Source organism: Scyliorhinus torazame, chromosome 10 (genome assembly GCF_047496885.1).
Source record: "Scyliorhinus torazame isolate Kashiwa2021f chromosome 10, sScyTor2.1, whole genome shotgun sequence".
Classification (NCBI taxonomy): domain Eukaryota; kingdom Metazoa; phylum Chordata; class Chondrichthyes; order Carcharhiniformes; family Scyliorhinidae; genus Scyliorhinus; species Scyliorhinus torazame.
In genome coordinates this window covers 208,140,362-208,164,086 of record NC_092716.1, presented here as the reverse complement: position 1 = coordinate 208,164,086, position 23,725 = coordinate 208,140,362, and the positions used below count along the sequence as shown (strand labels likewise).

At 50.1% G+C, this 23,725-nt stretch overlaps 1 protein-coding gene and 1 long non-coding RNA gene across 3 annotated transcripts in view; both read left to right on the top strand.

Moving 5' to 3' along the window:
• The window catches only part of LOC140384543 (uncharacterized), a 246,255-nt gene that overhangs the window by 159,433 nt on the left and 63,097 nt on the right, over positions 1 to 23,725 (top strand). The window lies entirely within an intron of this gene.
• The window catches only part of LOC140384919 (uncharacterized), a 34,034-nt gene continuing 11,395 nt past the window's right edge, over positions 1,087 to 23,725 (top strand). Inside the window, exon 1 of the long non-coding RNA XR_011933217.1 lies at positions 1,087 to 1,182. This is a non-coding gene — a long non-coding RNA (uncharacterized lncRNA). The remainder of the gene's footprint in view (positions 1,183 to 23,725) is intronic.

Sequence of the window (23,725 nt, the reverse complement as noted above, 5' to 3'; positions counted from 1 at the left end):
TTTAAGTAATGTTTCCCAATCCATCATAGCCAACTCGCGCCTCATACCGTTATAGTTTCATTTAGTTAGATTCAGGGTGCTAGTCTCGGAATCCACTACATCACTCACCATCTTGATGAAGAATTCAATCAAGGGGTCTTGCATAACTAAATTGCCAATTATTTTGTTCACATTGCACAATATCCAGTCTAGGATTTCTTGTTCTCTGGTTGGTACCTCAAACTTATCGGTCCAGAAACCCATCCCATACACACTCCAGAAATTTGTCCTCTACGGTGCTGTTACTAATTTGATTTAACCAATCCATAAATAGATTCAAATAATCCATAATCACAGATGCTCCTTTATCGCATGCACCTCTCATTTCCTGTTCAATGCCATTCTCAACATCACCACTACCACTTGAGGTTCTATATACATACCCCACTAATTCTTTTGCCCCTTGGTGTTTCTCGGCTCTACTTTACATATTCCATATTGTCGGAGCTAATATCCTTCCACACTATTGCGCTAACTTCCTCTTTAACCAGCAATGCAATCCCACCACCTTTTTTCCTTGTATGTCCTTCCTAAATACTAAACATCCCTGGATGTCCAATTCCAATCCTTGGTCATGTCTCCGTAATCCCTACTATATCATTCCTGGTAACATCTGTTTGTGAGATTAATTTATCCACTTTATTGCGAACGCTCCACGCATTAGCACAAAGCCTTGAGAATCGTCCTTGTAACATTCCTTGTCCCATTCCCATTATTTTTCACTGACGCTGTTTCATCCTGGCCCTTGATTTCTCTGCCTATCACTTGTATCCTTTTCTGTCTTTTGCTCTTGTCCATGTTTATCCCTCCTTTGACTCCTTGTATATGTTCCCACCCCCCTGCCATTTTAATTAGACCCTCCCCAACCACTCTAGCAAATACTCCCCCTAGGACATGAGTCCCAGTCCTACCCGGGTATAACCCATCTAGTTTGTACTGGCCTTGCCTCCCCCAGAAATGGTCCCACACTCTCCCCCGTTGGCACCATTTCTTCAGCCATGTATTCATCTGATATGTTCTGCTGTTTCTATTCCCTATCTAGCACATGGATATTACGCAGGAAAAATAAGCCATAATCCTTTTGCTCTGACTCCGTGCCTTTGCTGATGACTCCAACTGAGTGTCCGAAAAATAAAGCAGCAGGTAGGGATGCAGATAAGGAGTGAACTTTAAAAGATTTTATATCCGTGATAAAACCATGTCCTAGCATTCTGTCACAAAATTAATAAATTGAGATGACAAGTAGAATAAATTGATATTCATCACATATTTGCAAGGTGACCAAATCTGAGAATTCAATATTCAGAGGCATGTGATGTTTTGAAAGGCAAGGAAGAAAGGGTAAGGAGTTGGAATAGCTCTGCTAATAAAATATAAGATCAGAATAGTAGTGAGTAATGATTTTGATTGAACATGTTCAAGACAGAAGTAAATATTGTCTGGAGATGGAATGTTGCAGTACCCGGACCAGACCCCAATTTATATTAGGAAACTGGACGAGACCCCAATAATTTTTCAATTTACAAACTGAGGAGGAATCGCTCCAGGAGTGATTCCACTGACAAACTAAGGATCTTTTGTATTAAAACAAACTTTATTATTAACACACATTTACCCCGTTAACATACACGGAAAAAACAGCTTTCAATTAACAATTCAAAACCAAAAAAAAAAGGTCTCTACGTTCCTTGGAAACTGTGCCCGAGCAGCAACTGCCAAACTCACAACCTCTACTACCTTGAAGGACAAGAGCAGCAAATACATGGGAACTCCTTCGCCTGCAAGTTCCCCTCCCAGGTCACACACCATGCTGATTTAGAAATATATCGCTGAACCTTCACTGTCACTGGGTCAAAATCTTGGAACTCCCTAACAGCACTGTGAGTGTACCTACAACACATTGACTGCTGCGGTTCAAAGGCAGCCCGCCTCCTTGCCAGCTCCACCATAACGTCCTGGTATACACGTATACCAGCTCCAGCCTGTAGCGCACAAAGACGCCGTGAGACGAATAGAGTGAAGTCGATGAGGCTTTATTAAGCGTGTCTGTTCCCCCGCAGCTCGATAGTAAACTGGCCTGCGGGGGAAGACTCCGGCTTCTTATACACCGCCTTCATGGCGGAGCTTGAGGTCAAAGGCCAACCAGGACCCGGGATCTGTCAGCCAATGACATTAGGGCTTCCAGTCCCACATGACCCCCAATACATACTACCACATTCACCCCTTGTCAAAATGAACCCGGCGGGGTGATGCTTCGTATGGTGGTAAGGGTTTACAGGGCTGGTCCTGGGAGGACAAAACATTCACATGGCAATACAGTATTGGACAATTTTGTCCTGTTGCAACTATTTACAGAGGGTATAGGAAGAAAAGCAAAATGTTCTTGTGAACAGTCCATATTTGTTTTACATTGACGCCATGAGTCGGTCGGGCGGTCTGGTCGTCCGTGTCGATCGCCTCGGCCCCGGCGGTGGTGGTGGTGCTTGTACCGGTGTTGTCGCCTCCAGGAGCCTTACGGTTTCAGCTTGGCCTTGATTCTTGGTCGGAGCTGAGGGGAGGGGGACCCGATCCTCCTGGGAAGGGGGCGGTCGCGGGGTGCGGCGGTGGCAGGAAGGGGGGGGGTTGGGCTGATGGTGTCGGGGGGGTGTGCGTGTTGCCGGCGGGCGCCAGATCCCGCAGGGAGACAGTGTCCTGTCGGCCGTCGGGGTACTCCACGTAGGCGTACTGGGGGTTCGCGTGGAGGAGGTGAACCCTTTCGACCAACGGGTCCGCCTTATGTGCCCGCACATGCTTTCGGAGCAGGATGGGTCCTGGGGCCGCCAGCCAGGTCGGGAGCGACGTTCCAGAGGAGGACCTCCTAGGGAAGACAAGGAGACGCTCATGTGGTGTTTGATTAGTGCTCGTACATAATAACGACCGGATGGAATGGAGAGCGTCCGGGAGGACCTCCTGCCACCGTGAAACTGGGAGGTCCCTGGACCGTAGGGCCAGTAGGACGGCCTTCCAGACCGTGCCGTTCTCCCTTTCTACTTTCCCGTTCCCCCAGGGGTTGTAGCTGGTTGTCCTGCTTGAGGCTATGCCCTTGCTGAGCAGGAACTGGCGCAGCTCGTCACTCATGAAAGAGGACCCCCTGTCGCTGTGGACGTATGCGGGGTAACCGAACAGTGTGAAGATGCTGTTCAGGGCTCTAATGACTGTGGCCGCGGTCATGTCAGAACAGGGAATGGCAAAAGGGAAGCGGGAGTATTCATCCACTACATTAAGAAAATATGCGTTGCGGTCGGTGGAGGGGAGGGGCCCTTTGAAATCGAGACTGAGGCGTTCAAAGGGGCGGGAAGCCTTAATCAGGTGCGCTCCATCTGGCCTGAAAAAATGTGGCTTGCATTCCGCACAGATGTGGCAGTCCCTTGTGACTGTACGGACCTCCTCTAAAGAGTAGGGGAGATTGCGGGACTTGATGAAGTGGTAAAACCGAGTGACCCCCGGGTGGCAGAGGTCCTCGTGGAGGGTTTGGAGGCGGTTAATTTGTGCGTTGGCACATGAGCCGCGGGATAGGGCATCGGACGGCTCGTTCAGCTTTCCGGGACGATACAAAATCTCATAGTTGAAGGTGGAGAGCTCGATCCTCCACCTTAAGATTTTGTCGTTTTTTATTTTGCCCCGCTGTGCACTATCGAACATGAAGGCTACCGACTGTTGGTCAGTGAGGAGAGTGAATCTCCTGCCGGCCAGGTAATGCCTCCAATGTCGCACAGCTTCCACTATGGCTTGGGCTTCCTTTTCCACTGAGGAGTGGCAGATTTCTGAGGTGTGGAGGGTCCGGGAGAAAAAGGCCACGGGTCTGCCCGCTTGGTTAAGGGTGGCCGCTAGAGCTACGTCGGAGGCGTCGCTCTCGACCTGGAAGGGGAGGGACTCGTCGATTGGCGCGCATCGTGGCCTTTGCGATATCCGCTTTGATGCGGCTGAAGGCCTGGCAAGCCTCTGTCGACAGAGGGAAGGTCGTGGTCTGTATTAGGGGGCGGGCCTTGTCTGCGTACTGTAGGACCCACTGGGCGTAGTACGAAAAGAAGCCCAAGCAGCGTTTCAGGGCTTTTGGGCAGTGCGGGAGGGGAAATTCCATGAGTGCGCGCATACGTTCGGGGTCGGGGCCTATTATCCCATTGCGCACTACGTAGCCCAGAATGGCTAGCCGGTCGGTGCTAAAGACGCACTTGTCCTCGTTGTACGTGAGGTTCAAGGCTTTGGCGGTCTGGAGGAATTTTTGGAGGTTGGCGTCGTGGTCCTGCTGATCGTGGCCGCAGATGGTTACATTGTCGAGATACGGGAACGTGGCCCGCAACCCATGTTGGTCAACCATTCGGTCCATCTCCCGTTGGAAGACCGAGACCCCGTTTGTGACGCCAAAAGGGACCCGTAGGAAATGGTATAATCGCCCGTCTGCCTCGAAGGCTGTGTACTTGCGGTCACTTGGGCGGCTGGGGAGCTGATGGTAGGCGGACTTGAGGTCCACAGTGGAGAAGACTTTATATTGGGCAATCCGATTGACCATGTCGGATATCCGGGGGAGAGGGTACGCGTCTAGTTGTGTGTACCTGTTGATGGTCTGGCTATAGTCAATGGCCATCCTTTGTTTCTCCCCTGTCTTCACTACTACCACCTGCGCGCTCCAGGGACTATTGCTGGTCTGGATTATGCCCTCCTTTAGTAGCCGCTGGACTTCGGACCGAATGAAGGTCCGGTCCTGGGCGCTGTACCGTCGTCTGCTAGTGGCGACGGGTTTGCAATCCGGGGTGAGGTTCGCAAACAAGGACGGGGGTTGCACCTTGAGGGTAGCGAGGCCGCAGATAGTGAGTGGGGGTATGGGGCCGCCGAATTTGAACGTAAGGCTCTGTAGATTGCATGGGAAATCTAATCCCAGCAAGGTGGGGGCACAGAGTTGGGGAAGGACCTTTAGTTTGTAGGTTTTGAACTCCCTCCCCTGCACCGTTAGGGTAACTATGCAGAATCCCTGGATCTGTACGGAGTGGGATCCTGCAGCTAGGCAAGTCTTTTGTGCGCTGGGATAGGTGGTTAAGGAACAGCGTCTTACCGTGTCGGGGTGTATAAAGCTTTCCGTGCTCCCGGAGTCGACGAGGCATGGCGTCTCGTGGCCGTTTATTTGTACCGTTGTCGTCGTCGTCTGGAGTGTCCGGGGCCGAGCTTGATCGAGCGTAATCGAAGCGAGCCGTGGTTGTAGTAGTGGAGTGGGGTCCGTTGTTGCCGTCCAAGATGGCGTCGGGGATGAACAAAATGGCCACCCCCATACATCGCACATGGCTGGGGGGTCACAAGATGGCGGAGGGGGTGGACAAAATGGCCGCCCCCACACGTCGTACAGGTCTGGGGCGGTCCAAGATGGTGGCGCCCCTCCTCCCCTCGTGGTGGTCGGGACCCAAAATGGCGGCGTCTGCGGGTCGCACATGGTGTGCTGCGGGGGCTGGGGAGCGCTAGGACTGCGAGCGCTAGGACTGCGAGCGCTAGGACTGCGAGCGCTAGGACCGCGCGGAGCTCCCTCACCGCGAGCGCTAGGACCGCGCGGAGCTCCCTCACCGGGGACAGCGGTGGTCGGGGCCCAAGTCGGCGGCGCCGGTGGGTCAGGCGTGGGGCCGCGAGCGCTGGGGCTGCGCGGAGCTCCCTCACCGGGGACAGCGGTGGTCGGGGCCCAAGTAGGTGGCGCTGGCGGGTCAGGCGTGGGGCGCGCGGTGGGGGTTAGGGTGGCGTTAGGGACGCGGAAAACTCTCTCCTCTCCGTGGAGAGTGTTGGCCGGGACCCAAAGCGGTAGCGCCGGTGGCGGGTCATACATGGGCTGCAGGGAGGGGGGTTGGGGGGCGTAGGCGGCGTGCAGGGCTCCCAGTTCTCCCGGGACCGCGGTGGTCGGGACCCAGAGCGGCTGCGCCTGCGGGTCGCACATGGCGTGCTGGGGGGGTTGGGGCGCGTAGACTGCTTGCAGGGCTCCCTGTTCTCCCGGGACAGCGGCGACCTCGCGGGACCAGCACACAACCGCATAATGGCCCTTTTTCCCGCAGCTTTTGCAGATTGCTGCGCGGTCCGGGCAGCGCTGCCGGGGGTGTTTCGCCTGGCCGCAGAAATAACAGCGGGCGCCCCTGGTGCGACTCGGCATTTGGACCGCGCAAGCCTGTGGGGGGGGGTAGGGGGTTTGCCGCGACGGGTACGTACGGGGCCCAATGGTTTGCCGCGCGGTCGGGGCCGTAGGCGCGGGTATTACGCGCGGCCACGTCTAGGGAGGCTGCTAGGGTCCGTGCCTCTGAGTCCTAGCGACTCTGTTTCTAGAAGTCTTTGGCGGATTTGGGAGGATTGCATACCTGCCACAAAAGCGTCGCGCATTAACATGTCCGTGTGTTCGTTTGCGTTTACCGACGGGCAGCTGCAGGCTCGTCCCCAAATCAGCAGCGCGGCGTAGAACTCGTCCATCAATTCTCCGGGAGCTTGCCGTCTCGTCGCGAGCTGGTAGTGAGCGTAGATTTGGTTAACTGGGCGAACGTAGAGACTTTACAGTGATGCGAAGGCCGTCTGGAAATCGTCCGAGTCTTCGATGAGGGAGAAAATCTCCGTGCACACCCTCGAGTGCAGGACCTGCAGTTTTTGGTCTTCTGAGACTCGGCCGGTGGTCATTCTGAGGTAGGCCTCGAAGCAAGTCTGCCAGTGCTTGAAGGCTGCTGCCGCGTTCACTGCGTGGGGGCTGATCCTCAGGCATTCCGGAATGATCCTGAGCTCCATAGTCCTTTTTAGGCACGCTTAATAAATTGTAGCGCACAAAGACTCCGTGAGACGAATAGAGTGAAGTCGATGAGGCTTTATTAAGCGTGTCTGTTCCCCCGCAGCTCGATAGTAAACTGGCCTGCGGGGGAAGACTCCGGCTTCTTATACTCCGCCTTCAGGGTGGAGCTTGAGGTCAAAGGCCAACCAGGACCCGGGATCTGTCAGCCAATGACATTAGGGCTTCCAGTCCCACATGACCCCCAATACATACTACCACACAGCCCACTGCACCACCTGCTTCTGCTTGGCCCAGCTCAGGACGTTCTCCTTCACACTGTACCTACGGAAGCACAGAGTCACTGCCCTTGGCGGCTCACTTGCCTTTGGTACAGGCCTCCTCGACCGATGAGCCGATCCAGTTCATATCGGGAGGGATCCTCCCCCTCCCCCACTAGTTTTGCCAACATCGTGGCAAAATACTCAGTCGGCTTCGGTCCTTCAACTCCTTCGGGCAGCCCCACAATCCTCAAATTCTGTCGCCTGGATCTGTTTTCCAGGTCTTCCATTTTTCCTCGCAGATCCTTGTTAGTATCCATCACCTTCCGCATCTCTTTCCCCATCGAGGCAAGTTGATCACCGTGCTGCAATAATGTCTCCTCCACTTCCTTCAGCGCCTCCCCTTGCTCTCGCACCTCCGCCACTGCGCTCGCCACCTCCGTCCTCACCGGGGAAACCGCCTCCTCCACCAGCACACTCAAAACCTCCCTCATCTCCTTCCTCACCGTCTCCATGCATTTCGCAATCTGCGCCAACTGCTTTTCAAATTCCGCAGCCATCACCTTAGTTATTTCTTCAGCCGTAAGCAGTGTGGCCTTCCCTGGTGCTCCAGCCTCCATTTTCCTTGGTGACCCCGCGGTGACCTTTCCACTCCCCGACGGACCTTCAGCTGTTTTTTATTTCAACCATTTTCTTGCTCACCCTCGACATTTTTCTTTGTTCTTTTTTTCCTCCTGTGTCTTCACTGTGCCTCCTCCGTGCCTTCTCCCTGCTTCTGCCGCCTCCGTGGACCCTGGGACCGGGCTTAAAGCCCCTAAAATGCCGTTGCTGAACGGGAGCCCTCCATTGTGCGGCCGCCTCCCGCCCGCCGTCACCGGAAGTCCCGACTGCTGCGCTTCAAAGAGGCAGCACACCACCACCTTCTCGAGGGCATTTGGGGATGGTCAATAAAATCTGGACTAGCCAACAACACCCACATCCCATGAAGAAAAGAAAAATTGCTGTGTTTGTTCTTAGCAAAATTATTGATTATAGAACCCAGTGCCTTCCTATCTTCATCAATTTTCTCCCTTCTCTGTTACTTAAGGAACATGATACTGTTATTTGCTGGTGCCTAACCTAGGCGGCCACTGATTTATATTTGAATCTGGATAGTCTATATCATAAGGAGGGGGAGCATCATCTTCAAACTCAACCTTGTCATCAACTGACATTCAGATGTGAACTTTTGAACAGTAATAGCTGGATACCACACAACAATTCTGACTGATTTCTCCTCTATTTAACTCATAAGTGATTGGGCTAATATCCCAAAAACAACAACTGCTTACATTTTGTTGTCCCCTTTTCCTCCTTACCTCAGTAAAATTGCCCAAGGCGTACCACTGGTGTGAGCCAGATGACAAGCCAATATAGGAGGAAAGTTAGTGGAATCAATTGAAATCTTGGTTGAAGAGAAGTGATGCATTTCATGATCCAAAAATAGGCCACAAGAAGAGAGGTTTAGGGAGATGATAGGGGCCTTGAGAGCTGAAGGCTCTACCTGCACTGATGGAACAGAAGGGAGTTCCAAAGTACAGCCTATGGCAGAAAAAGCTTTTAAGAGTTGATGTGGGGAAAAGCTATGAAATAGGATTGGAAATGAACTTGGCATATTGGGAATCCAATGCAGCCTGGCGAGGGCAGAGCTGATTGGGGAGTTGGATTTAAACCGGGTGGGTGTGGATGCCAGGTTTTACTTGAGGGGAAGCATTTAGTTGGCTGATAAGGAGAGATTTACAGCCATGTGTTCCGGAGGTCCTGAACTTGTGGTTAAGGGTTCTGATAGTGGAGGCAGTGGGGCGAGACCAGGGTGGAGGTGATGATAATGCAGTCTTTATCCATAGTGGAAAAGATATGAGTTAGAAGTTTATCTCACGGTTATAAGGAAGTCATTAACACAGCATTCATACAGTGAGGTAAAGTGCTCAGGCTCACTAATGAATTACCCATTTTAGTTACATCACTGAGGCATCAGGCCTTTCATGAGCGGAGGAAGGACAGGGGAAGTTGATGAACAAAGGAAATTCTGGGTCTCTATTAAGTTGAATTAAATGTGGAAAGGCTATTTTAAATCTTGGAAGGGGCACTGTGTTTATTCTTCTTTCTGAGACCTTACCCCCAGGTGGCAGTGGATGCCACCATTTCTGGCTCATGTGGGGTTTTGGGATCTGTCTCTAGTGGAGCAGGTGCACGCATGGTCATTTAAATTATCACCACGCCCTGCAAATTCTGCCATGGTCAGAACTGGAAGTCCCTGGGATACTGATCCGGATACAAGTAATGGGGCGACAGCCCAAGCAATTTCAGCAACGGTCTGTTTTGCAAACCAGTAACAAGCTGCTTGTTTGAGAACACTGTGCTGGGAAGAGCCCAGAACCTAACCAGGACTATCAAACATGAGGTGGTGTCCATCCTCATGAGCTGGTGCTACTATCTGTGTTGCGCTACTTCCCCTAATACCGGCGCCCGAAGGGCCTCCGCCGCCTGGCGCGAGTCAGCGCATGCGCGGGTGTGCCAGCGCGTGCTGGCGTCATCCCCATGCATGTGCGGGAGGGTTCATCTCCGCATCGGCCATAGCGGAGGACCACAACGGCCGATGCGGAGTAATAGTGCCCCCACGGCACAGGTCCGTCTGTGGATCGGTGGGCCCCAACCACGGGCCAGGCTACCATGGGGGCACCTCCCAGGGCAAGATCCCACCCGCGCCGCCAGTTCCCGCCGGTAAGGGACCTATTCTGACTTACGCCGGCAGGACCGGCTACAGACGGGCGGGACTTTGGCCCATTGCAGGCCGGAGAATTCGGGCGGCCCGGCGCCCATTGAGTCGTGCCGGACCCCGCCATTCTCCGAGGCGGGCAGCGCGACTCACGTAGGGCCGGTTTGTGGGGGGCGGGAGAATTGGGAGGTCGGCGGGGCAGGATTCACGCCAACCCCCGGCGTTTCTCCCACCCGGCGGGGGGGTCACTTCTGACTCTCTCATGCCTGCTGACCAAAATACTATGCGATGGCATCGAGACGCGTGCCCAACACCTCGCACAATTTTGCCCGTTACTGGGTCAGGCATGTGCCTGCCCGAGCAACATAAAATTCTGACCATAGTTTCACTGCTCTTCCTGAATGCAGCTGTTTTCATCCTGTCCATCTGAAAGGAACATTAAGCCATGAAGTTACATAACAGGAGGTTTGTTCTGTCCAGAGAAACATTGAGGTTGAATTGGTCAATAAATGCTGGCCTATCCCTAGCCAGTGACGCCTGCGTCGCATGAATGAATTTTTATAAAGCTTAGTAATTGTTATTACAAAACTAATTAGTTATGTCTCCCAATATTTGGCATACCAGCATTGTTATACTAAGCCGCCCTTGGATGAGAGTCTCTTTGATTGCATGTCTCCATCTTTTCCTGTCCTCCTCACTGGTACAGCTCCATCACCTTTTTTTTAAAAAAAACAATATTCCCTTATTTGCCAAGCCATGCGCATGAAGAATAATCAATAACTGTTGACAAACTCATGCCAATCATTAGAGAAAAGTCCATTCTTGCCCTTACAAGATAGTCACATGATGTGCTTACTGCAGAATTATAGGTATCGATTAGGAGTGGGGACATTTCCAAATGTCCTTTCCAAATGAGAGTGACTATCCCTCCCAGAGCTCCAGCTCACCCAGCATAGACTAGCAATGAACCTGGGATCTTCCTGTTCTGAATTGTTCAATCGCTCACTAATTAAACCTACAAAACAGCAAGCAAGCTCAATTTTATGGATATTTGGAACTTTTCATTCACAGTTTATGAAGCTATTGTACATTGAGGTTACATGGCACCTGCAGGAGGACTGCATGGACACACCAAGGTTTTTAAGATATATTTTTAGAGGCATTGAGGGCTAAAGAGCTGAAGCACTTTGTTTTTACTGGATAATTAGTTTGGTCTTATCAAACACGTCTTCACTACACATGCACTTTTAAGTGTATGCGAGCCAATGCTGTGGGACCACCAGACCACCCCGCCCACCGGTCCACCTCTAATACATCAATGATATTGATGAAGGATTCAGTCCCAATAGGCCACTCTTGAAAGTTCAAAAGAAGACTGTAACTCGGCTTATCTGGATATTTTCCAGCCTTCTTGGAGGATTTCCAGGAAGGAAGAGCTGGAGATTTTGGATGCCAAAGACTTTAGCTGTCTGAAATTTGGGTGTTCTACCAACCCATTGCACCAGCAGTGTAGGGTTTGGCAAGCTGAGATTGCCATCACGCCATGTTGTGGTTCAAGCAAGCTCTTGCAAGAAGATGGCAAGTCATGGAAAGGATGCTTTTTCCAGATGAAAGTTGAACCTTAAGTTGCCTCAAATACAACCAAGACCCCATTTGCCTCATCTTTTGGTTCTCAATTTGCGAAAGAATAGAGTTCTCTTGAGAATGGCCAACATCCTTGCTATCTCTTGAGATTTTTCAGCAGTTCGAAATCATTACTTTTGGACACGAATTATGGAGCTTTCTTTGAATTTATTACTCCTATCTTGCCATGTGCTGTGGACTGATACATTGTTAACTGGCATCTGATGGTTGTGGGTGATATGGTACACTGTGATGAATGTAGGATTCTTTTACATATTGCATCGTGTCTATTACAGTAATCTTATCAAAATAACTTTGGTTAAGGTATCCCAATTATATGTCTGCTAAAACTGTAATAAGGAATTAACAGCTAGGCAGACTGTGATGTCACTCATGGGAGGGCCTGAGTTTGTTTTTATTTTTGTTTTCAGCCCTGCCCCTGGGCGGAATTCTCTGACCCCCCGCCGGGTCGGAGAATCGGCATGGCGCCGCGCGAATCACGCCACGCCGCCCCGACGCCAGGATGCAATTCTCCGAAATGCGGAGAATTGCCGCAATTGGCGCCAGTGTGGTCGGTGTGTCACGGGTCGGGGTATGCGCCGACTCTCTGGCCCGGGCTGGCACGGCCGGCGCGCGATTCCCTGGGCTGGATGGGCCGAGCGGCCGTCAACACAAAGCCAAGTCTTGCCGGCGCCGTTCTAACCTGCTGTGGGATGGCGGGACCTCGGTGTTGATGGGTCCGGGTGCGGCTTGTGGGGGGTGGGGGGTGGGGGGGGAGGGGGGGGGGGCTCCCTAGTGGCCTGGCCCGCGATCGGTGCTGGCCTCTCTGCCCCCCAGCCTCCTTTCCTCCGTGCTGGTTCCTGTAGCCCTGCGCCATTTGGCACCGGGGCCACTGTGCATGTACTAGTTGGCGCCTGCTCAACTGCGCATGCGTGGACCCCGCGGCGCCGGGTTCAGGCCGAGATCGGCAGCTGGGGCGGCAGAGGCTGCCCTTTGGGAGAATCCCGCCCCCTGTTTTTAGTTTCATTTTTAATAGTTCTGTTCTAGATTATGATGAAAGGAGGTGTGTTCTTCAGACTGACTTCTGAAAGCTTCTCTCCCAAGGACTTTGTGAATAAATCTGTAAGCCACTCAGTGCTAACTTTATTAAAGTAGCATGTGACCTTTGCTTGCGGATTTTGCTTGATTGAAAATTTAGAAGTAGATGGGAAAGTAATCTCAAAGACCTCTTACTTTTGTTTAGAACTGTTTAACTGTTAATTAAACATCTGTCTTTTTTCTTGGATGTTAATGGGGTTAATCCTGTGTTAATAATAACATTTGTTTTAATATAAAAGATACCTAGTTGTCATTGGAATCACTCCTGAAATAAATATCCTTTTCTCACAGTTTACAAATCGATGGCGGTTTTGTCTCGTTTCCCAATATAAATTGTCGTCTGGTCTGGATACCGTTAACAATACCTGTGTATAACAATATAATTTCTAACTCTCTTTTACAAATAAATATAACAACATAACAATCCTATACTTGATGGACACCTCCGAGAATAAGATTAACTGAACATTTATCGACATAATTTAAAATATTGCTGTGGTCAAAATGGCTTCCATACTTGCCAACAAAATAGCAATCCTTCAAAGTAATTCAAGTGAAGAGCTTGAGGCATTTTTGATAGAAGTGATAAAGTAATACGTAAATGCAACTCTTTAATTCTTATTATTTCCTTTGCATATCTTAGAATTTCAAATAGTAGTGCCTGTCATGTTGGATTTCAGAACAGTACGTCGTAGAAAGTGATGCGGAGTGTTAAAACTCTGAAGTGGCGAGTGACAGTTTAATTTATGCATTAAAAAAGGGACTCATTCCTGTTTTAATTTTATAGACTAATTATAAAATAAGGTAAGGCAAGTTTAAGCAGGCTCCATGGCCACAGTGTCTATCATAGCCACACTCAATTCAGCCTTCACTTTCTGATGGGAACCAATACATTAATCAGAAGCAGACGGTTTAACCTTGCCTCCGGAGACTGTCAATAAAAAGTCAATTGATCCAGTGCTTTTATTCTCAATGCCCTCAGACCAAAATTCTGTGCATTCACTAAAGATCAACATAAATTAAAGCATAATTATTCAGGTTTACTCTAATCTGAGCAATGAATACACTGTTCTTATCAAATTTGACAGAAAAGAAACCCGATTCTACCTGCTAATAAGGTACGGCAATGAAGAAAAAAAGGCAATAACCAACTGCCCAAATGCAAATGATTGCTATTTTATTCCAGTGTGATCAGTACAAAGTGGTATTATTAAGGGTGGCACAGTGGTTAGCACTGCTGCCTCACAGATCCAGGGTCTCTGGTTCAATTCCGGCCTCGGGTGTTCAATTCTGGCCTTGGGTGACTGTCTGTGTGGAATTTGTACTTTCTCCCTGTGTCTGCGTGGGTTTCCTCCGGGTGCTCCCATTCCTCTCACAGTCTAAATATGTGTTGGTTAGGTGGGTTGGCCATGCTAAATTGCCCCTTAGTGTCCAAAAAGATTAAGTGGTGTTACTGGGTTACAGGGATAGGGTGGAGGTGTGGCCCTCTTTCCAAGGGCCAGTGCAGATTCAACGAGCTGAATAGCCTCCTTCTGCACTGTAAATTCTATGATTCTTTACCAAGGAGCTATTTTAAAGAGTTTGACTACCATTGGAGAGAAGGTACCAGTTCACAGGATGATGTTTGGTTGTGATTAAGTAGTAATCTCCAATATGAGTCCATGAATACTAGTGGTATGCAATACAATATTCTGGCAAGTAGAATCATGTTTCTTTTCTGTGAAATTTGGTAATAACTGTGTATTCAAAGAACAAAGAAAAGTACAGCACAGGACCAGGCCCTTCAGCCCTCCAGACCTGCGCCGACCATGCTGGCCGTCGAATCTAAAACCTTCCATAATTCCGAGGTGCGTAACCCTCTATTCTCTTTTTGCCATTACGTTCCCTAAACATCCCTACTTCCAATACCTCTTCCAGCAGCGAGTTCCAGGCAGCCACTACCCTCGGTTTAAAAAAAAAAAAAAATCTTCCCTCGCACATCTCTAAATTTTGCCCTTCGCACCTTTAAAGCTACATCTCCTAGTAATTGACTCTTCCACCCTGGGAAAAAGCTCCTGACTATCCACTCTGTCCATGCCCCTCATAATTTTGTAGACTTCTATCAAGTCACCTCTCAACCTCCATCGTTCCACTGAGAACAACTGAGTTTATCCAATGTCTCCTCACAGCTAATGCCCTCTCTACCAGGCAACATTCTGGTAAACCTCTTCTGTACCTTCTCCAAAGCCTCTACTTCCTTCTGGTACTATGGCGACCAGAATTGAACACTATATTCCAAGTTTGGCCGAACTAAAGTTCTATACAGCTGCAGCATGACTTGCCAATTTTTATACTCAGTGCCCCGACCGATGAAGGCAAGCATGCCGTATGCCATCTCCCCCTGCGTTGCTACTTTCAGTGACCTATGGACCTGTACACCCAGATCCCTCTGCCTGTCAATACTCTTAAGGTTGTGCCATTTACTGTATATTTCCCACCTGTATTAGACCTTCCAAAATGCATTACCTCACATTTGTCTGGATTAAACCCCATCTGCCATCTCTCTGTCCAAGTCTCCAACTATCTGTATACTCTGACAGTCCTCATCCTATCCTCAATTCCACCAACTTACCAATCTGCAAACTTACTAATCAGACCAGTTACATTTGCCTCCAAATCCTTTATATGTACTACAAACAGCAAGGTCCCAGCACTGACCCCTGTGGAACACACTAGTCACAGCCCTCCATTCAGAAAAGCACCCTTCCACTGCTGCCCTCTGTCTTCTAAGACTGAGCCAGTTCTGCATCCATCTTGCCAGCTCACCTCTAATCCCGTGTGACTTCACCTTCTGTACCAGTCTGCCGTGACGGACCTTGTCAAAGGCCTTGCTAAGTCCATGGAGACAACATCCACTGCCCTACTTTCATCAATCATCCTCGTCACTTCCTCGAAAAACTCGATCAAGTTAGTGAGACAAGACCTCTCCTTCAGAAAACCATGCTGCCTCTCGCTAATATGTCCACTCGCTTCCAAATGGGAGTAAATCCTGTCTCAAAGAATCCTCTCCAATAATTTCCCAACCACTGATGTAAGGCTCACAGGCCTGTAATTTCCTGGATTATCCTTGCTACCTTTCTTAAACAATGGAACAACATTAGCTATTCTCCCGTCCTTTGGGACGTCACCTGTAGCCAGTGAGGATACAAAGATTTCTGTCAAGGCCTCAGCAATTTCCTCCCGTGCGTCCCTTAGTATTCTGGGGTAGATCGCATCAGGCCCTGGGGACTTATCTACCTTAATGCTTTTCAAGACACCCAACAACACCTCCTTTTTGATCCCATTTCCTCGGGTCCCACACACAGATTCTCTCCCCTGATCTAGAGTGGGTCAACCCTTTCCCTGGCTACCCTCTTGCTCTTTATATACGTGTAAAAAGCCTTGGGATTTTTCTTAATCATGTTTACCAATTACTTTTCGTGACTCCTTTTAGCACTCCCGGCTCCTTGCTTAAGTTCCTTCCTACTTTCCTTGTATCCCTCATGGACTTTGTCTTCTCCCAGCCTTCTAGCCCTTACGAATACTTCCTTTTTCTTTTGAACTAGGCTCACAATATACCTAGTTATCCAAGGTTCCTAAAACTTGCCATACTTATCCTTCTTCCTTGTACCTCACAGGAACGTGCCAATCCTGAATTCCTATCAACTGACATTTTGAAACCCTCCCACGTGCCAGATGTTGTTTTACTCTCAACATCTGCCCCCAATCTAGATTCTCCAGTTCCTGCCGAATATTGGTATAATTAGCCTTCTTCCCCCCCCAATTTAGCACCTTCACCTGAGGACTGCTCTTATCTTTATCCAACAGTACCATAAAACTTACTGAATTATCGTCACTGTTTCCGAAATGCTCCCCTACCGAACCTTCGACCACCTGTCTGGGCTCAGTCCCCAATACCAAATCCAGTTATACTATCTACATATTGTTTCAAGATGTCCTCCTGGATGCTCCTTACAAACTCTGCCCCTTCCAAGCCCCTAGCACTAAGTGAGTCCGAGTTATATGGGGAAAGTTAAAATCACCCACTGCAACAATCCTGTTGCTTTTACACCTTTCCAAAATCTGCCTACATATCTTCTCCTCTACCTTCCATTGGCTGTTGAGAGGCCTATAGTTAACCCCAAAATTGTGACTGCATCCTTCCTATTCCTGAGATCTGCCCATATTACCTTGCTGCATGAGCCCTCTTGAGGTATCTTCCCGCAGTACAGCTATGATATTCTCCTTAACCAGTAGTGCAACTCCCCCACCCATTTCACATCTCCCTCTATCCCACCTGAAACATCTAAATCCTGGAACATTTAGCTGCCTATTCTGGCTCTCCCTCAACCAAGTTTCTGTAATAGCAACAACAATAATTCCAAGCTCTAAATTCATCTGCCTTACCTGTTATACTTTGCCCATTGAAACAAATGCACTTCAGACCACACGTCTTGCTGTATTTTGCAACATCTCCCTGCCTGCTCTTTTCTGAGTCTTACTGGCTCTATTCTCTAATTCCCTCTCAGTTATTTCACCTTCTGACCTAGTGCTCCAGTTCCCACCCCCCGTCACACTAGTTTAAACCCTCCCGTGTGACACTAGCAAAACTCGTGGCGAGGATATTTGCTCAGATCAGAGTAAATCAGATTAGGGGGGCACGGTAGCACAGTGGTTAGCACAGTTGCTTCACAGCTCCAGGGTCCCAGGTTCGATTCCCAGCTTGGGTCACTCTGTGCGGCATCTGCACGTTCTCCCAGAGTCTGCGTGGGTTTCCTCCGGGTGCTCCAGTTTCCTCCCATAGTCCAAAGATGTGCAGGTTAGGTGGATTGGCTATGCTAAATTGCCCTTTGTGTCTAAAAAGGTTAGGTGCGGTTACGGGGATAGGGTGGAGATGTGGGCTTGGGTAGGGTGCTCTTTCCAAGGTTCGGTGCGAACTCGAGGGGCTGAATGGCCTCCTTCTGCACTGTGAATTCTATGAATAAATGTGAATAATTATGCTTGAATTTATATTGGTCTTTAGTGAATCCACAGAATTTTTGTTATCAAGGTCATTGAGTATAAAAGCACTGGATTAATTGGCTTTTTATTGACATAGCAAAGTAACTGCTTATGCCTTTTGCCCTTACATTTGCATATTGATCAATAAATGATCTTTCCACTCTTCCTTAAGGCAACTAGGGCTCTTGTAATGTGAATGCTTTTTGACTCTTAGCTTGGTTTTATTGCATCCTAATTGGCTGACTAATATTTTAAAAAGTTTAACGGTTCACTGTTGGTAAACAGGTCCGTTTTACTTGTGGGACAAATTTTCATACCTTTTGAGGCATGAGTGATCTAACAAGTGTCTATTGAACTACAAGCTCCTCTGGTGGTTGAATGGCTGGATCCACTGTCCTGTCAAGAACTGGGAATGTATGTTTTAAAAAATGTTTTTGGTTTGGTGATTTAAAAAAAAAAAAAAAAAAAAGATTTTCCAATTAAGGGACAATTTATCAGGGCCAATCCATCTACCCTACACATTTGGGTTGTGGGGGTGAGACCCACGCAGGCATAGGGAGAATGTGCAAACTCTACCTGGGGTCAGGATCGAATCCAGGTCCTCGGCACCATGAGGCAGCAGTACTAACCACTGCACCATACTTTACTGAGTTTGATGAGGTCGCACAAGGCAAGATTGAACTTTCTGCTTTTGATTAATCTATTGGTTCCCATCAGGAAGGGAAGGCTGAATTGGGCTTGGCTATGATAGACACTGTGACCACAGGCCTGCTGAAACTCACTTTTTAAGCTTGCATGTGAGGGATAGTACTTAAAGTGAGATTCCACAGAGCAGAGATACTTGCGGAGCTTTAATGCAACAACAATCAGCCTTGTCAGGAGAGTTTCGTTAAGGAAGAAAATGAGTGGGTGGGGTGGGGTGTGGTAGAATTGGCATTGTGGTGTTTTAATGGAGCTTGTATTAGAAATTCCTTCACAAATTTGCAAGGAATGTTTTTTAAATCCCAGTTTAAAAACTGATTTGGAATTCGTCTCAAGAACAAAACCTCTTGCATTCCTCCCAGATGTTGTCATGATATTCAAACACACACATCATGATGGACACACTAACAGGCAAATCAGAGTACACAACACCACAACCAATCACAGACAAGAACACCAACCACATAAAAAGCACGAGCACGACACCTGGAGGTCAGTAGGTCTGGGGAGAAGGAAACAAGAAAGAGCTGTTGAAACACCACAAGCAGGGAGCCCCCCACGTGCAGAGTGCAAAGACCAAGTTGTAAATAGTGAGTTTAAATAAAGAAGCGTTGTACCATATGCAACTGTGTTGGCTCTTCTGTGTGTCAGAACACCCAACACCACATGGTACAGGAGTGGATCGATACCTGCCTACCAACCTGCCATTCTGGACATGGACCACACCGGCAAACCGCAGCCGATGCAAGTCACGGGGAACCTAGGCACCAACTGGAAGCTCTACAGGCAGCGATTTGACCTGTACATCCGTGCCACCGAAAAACAGAATGTCTCGGATGATTCGAAGATTGCAATGCTCCTCTTCTACGCAGGCCCCCACCCAAATGATGTCTTTAATTCACTGGTGTTCGAGGAAGGCGAAAACCAGGCCAAATATGACACGGTCATCCTCAAAATGGACCAGCACTTTCAAACTGAAGTAAACGAAACTTTCGAAAGATACATCTTTCAGCAACGCCTGCAAGGTAAGGAGGAGCTTTTTCAACCCTTTTTGACGCACCTCCGGATTCTAGCGCAGTCCTGCGGTTACGGCACCACTACAGAGTCCATGATCAGGGACCAGATTGTTTTTGGCGTTGCCTCTAGTGGCCTACGCCAGCAGCTTCTTAAAATAAAGAGCCTCACCTTAGCGTCTGCTGTGGAAGCCTGTGTCCTCCATGAAAATGCTGCCTGCCGTTTTGCCCGATTTCAGGCGTCCGAGTTGGCACGGAGGGGGTCCCCAGCCGTCGAATCGGCAAGCCAGGCCGCCCACGACGTTGAACGCATCCAGGCCGTCGATTTCTTCCCGCCCCACGGCCCGGACGACAGCGGCCGCTTCCCGCGCTTTTCGCGGTCTCCCGCGCAGGTGCGCGCCAAGAATAACGGCCACAACGAGGGACGCACTGCGCAGGCGCGCCCACCGCAAGATCGCACTGCGCATGCGCAGTGGCGCAACGAACGTCGTGACGTCATGACGTGCAGCAAGTGTGGAGGTCTACACTTAAAAGGGCAATGTCCTGCAAAATACCGACAGTGCAACAGATGTGCCATGATAGGCCACTACGCAGCCCGCTGTCGTGCGGCTCAACCCATGGATCCGGCGCATCCTCGACAACCTCGCACACGAGTCAGGACCGTCCAGCCCACGCATCACGACTTCCAGTTAAGTGATGCAGATGACCAGGATGACTTCCGAGTTGCCGTCATTGATGTCAACAAGGTCAATGCCATCAATCCAGACGATGAGTGGTGTGCCACCCTGACGGTCAACCGATCGCGCGTCGCCTTCCGTCTGGACACCGGCGCATCCGCCAACCTGATTGCTTACTCTGCAGTCCAGGCCATGAAGGTCAAACCACCCATCACACCATCCCGGCTTAAGATGGTTGACTATAACGGGAACGTTATCCCGTCCGTAGGATCTTGCCAGCTACAGGTGACTCACAAGAGGTACACGGCCACACTCCCCTTCGAAGTTGTGGGCTCATCAAAGGACTCGTTACTGGGCGCACAAGCGTGTAAGGTCCTTCACCTGGTACAGCGCATCATGTCTCTCTCTCCAGATGAGATATCCGACTTCCCGGATGCTGAGTTCCACGCGAACCTCCATTCCCTCCTCGCTCACAACCAGGAGGTTTTTGAAGGCATGGGGACATTGCCACACACGTACAAGATTCGACTCAGACCGGACGCCATCCCTGTCGTTCACGCACCTCGCAGGGTTCCTGCGCCTCTCAAAGACCGCCTCAAGGCACAACTGCAGATTCTTCAGGACCAAGGGGTCCTATCCAAGGTCACGGAGCCCACGGCATGGGTCAGCTCCATGGTCTGTGTAAAGAAGCCCTCTGGCGAGCTCCGTATATGTATAGATCCAAAAGATCTGAACAACAACATCATGCGGGAACACTATCCCATCCCGAAACGAGAAGACCTCACCAGCGAGATGGCGCGAGCCAACATATTCACTAAATTGGATGCGTCCAAAGGATTCTGGCAGATCAAACTGGACCCGGCCAGCCGAAGACTATGCACATTCAACACCCCTTTTGGCAGATTCTGCTACAACCGGATGCCATTCGGCATCATTTCGGCATCTGAAGTATTCCACCGCATTATGGAGCAGATGATGGAAGGCATCGAAGGGGTACGTGTATATGTGGACGATATCATCATTTGGTCCACCACTCCGCAGGAACACATGCATCGTCTTCGACGTGTCTTCACCCGCATACGGCAAAATGGCCTGCGTCTCAACCGTGCGAAGTGTGCTTTCGGCCAGACGGAGCTGAAATTCCTCGGGGACCACATCTCAAGGTCCGGGGTCCGTCCCGATGCAGACAAGGTTAGCGCCATCACAGCCATGCCACGACCGGCTGACAAGAAGGCTGTCTTAAGATTCCTGGGCATGGTCAACTTCCTTGGGAAGTTCATTCCCAACCTGGCTTCTCATACAACAAACATGCGCCATCTCGTAAAAAAATCGACGGAATTCAACTGGCACCAGTCGCATCAGCGGGAATGGGAGGAGCTCAAGCACAAACTGGTCACGGCACCAGTGCTGGCCTTCTTTGACACGACTCGCCCTACAAAGATCTCAACAGACGCCAGCCAATCTGGTATTGGAGCGGTACTCCTGCAAAAAGACAGCACGTCATCATGGGCCCCGGTTGCGTATGCCTCACGAGCCATGACCCCTACCGAACAGCGCTACGCGCAAATCGAAAAAGAATGCCTGGGCTTGTTAACTGGACTGGACAAGTTCCACGACTATGTGTATGGCCTGCCACGATTCACGGTCGAAACTGACCACCGCCCCCTGGTCAACATCATTAACAAAGACCTGAACGACATGACTCCTCGCCTCCAGCGCATCTTACTTAAACTCAGGAGGTACGATTTTGAACTGATCTACACTCCGGGGAAGGAACTCATAGTGGCGGACACTCTTTCCCGAGCAGTGAGCACACCACCAGATGCGGAGGGGTTCGTGCGTCAAATTGAGGCACACGTGACTCTGACAGCAGCAAATATGCTAGCTGATGATCCTTGTCTGGCCCACATACGCGCAGAGACGGCGACTGACCCTCTGCTGCAGCGAGTGATGCGCCACATGACGGAAGGGTGGCTAAAAGGGCAGTGCCCCCAGTTTTATAATGTGCGAGATGATCTCACCAATATAGACGGGGTCCTTATGAAATCGCATAGGATCGTCATTCCACACAGTGTGCGCCAGATGATTCTTCGTCAACTACACGAAGGCCACTTGGGCGTCGAAAAATGCAGACGAAGGGCCCGGGAGGCGGTATATTGGCCGGGTATTAATGAAGACATAGCCAACATGGTGCTCAACTGCACAACCTGTCAGAGGTTTCAGCCAGCGCAACCTCCGGAAACACTTCTACCACACGAGATGGTGACGTCCCCCTGGGCGAAGGTGGGTGTTGACCTATTTCACGCGCTCGGCAGAGATTACATTGTTATTATAGACTACTTCTCAAACTACCCGGAAGTCATGCCTCTCCATGATCTGACGTCGTCCGCAGTCATTGGGGCCTGCAAGGAAACGTTTGCTCGCCACGGCATTCCAAGGACTGTCATGTCAGACAATGGACCTTGTTTTGCCAGCCGTGAATGGTCGTCCTTTGCCGCAGCATATGGTTTCACTCATGTGACATCCAGCCCTCTGCATCCACAATCGAACGGGAAGGCTGAAAAGGGTGTCCACATCGCAAAGCGGCTCCTGTGCAAGGCGGCTGATGACGGATCGGACTTTAACCTTGCCTTGCTGGCCTATCGATCGGCCCCGTTATCCACGGGCCTCTCGCCAGCGCAGCTACTAATGGGTCGCTCCCTCAGGACGACGGTACCTTCCGTCCTGGCACCGACAACAGACCATGAGGCGGTTCTTCAGAACATGCAACTGCAGCGTGATCGCCAGAAAGGTCGGTACGACACACGAGCGACGGACCTGCCCCCCCTGTCCTCCGGAGACAAAGTACGCGTCCATCAACCGTATGGTGGCTGGTCAGCACCGGCCGAAGTCCTCCGACAAGTGGCTCCCCGCTCGTTCCTGGTTCGCATGCCGGATGGTTCCGTGCGTCGCCGCAATCGGCGCGCCCTTCGCCGACTTCCACGCTCACAGCCACACAACACGCCAGATCCTCAACAGGCTTCCGAGGATGACTTTGTGGAGCTGCCACACATCACGCCCTTTCCATCGCCACCCATGGCCATGCCTGCACAGCAGCCGGTGGTTCTTGATCCACCCTTAAGGCGGTCAACCCGAATTCGTCGCAAACCCATTAGAATGGACTTATAATACAGTTCATATGTTTAATAAGTTGGACAATTTTACATGATAACCTGTTGTTGTTTATCGTTCCAGATGTCGTCTGACTGGACAACTGTTCAAATTTTTTTTCTTCTTCTCTCGTTCGCATTTCTGTTATGTTATGGTACAACTGGATTCATGTGACGCACTCGACATCGCCCCCATGTACATAGTTCCGTCATAGACACATGCTGCACACGACACACACACACTCTTAGATGCACTCACGTCAGGATCATATTTATTACCACGTAGGCACATATCTTTGTAAAAAGGGGGGATGTCATGATATTCAAACACACACATCATGATGGACACACTAACAGGCAAATCAGAGTACACAACACCACAACCAATCACAGACAAGAACACCAACCACATAAAAAGCACGAGCACGACACCTGGAGGTCAGTAGGTCTGGGGAGAAGGAAACAAGAAAGAGCTGTTGAAACACCACAAGCAGGGAGCCCCCCACGTGCAGAGTGCAAAGACCAAGTTGTAAATAGTGAGTTTAAATAAAGAAGCGTTGTACCATATGCAACTGTGTTGGCTCTTCTGTGTGTCAGAACACCCAACACCAC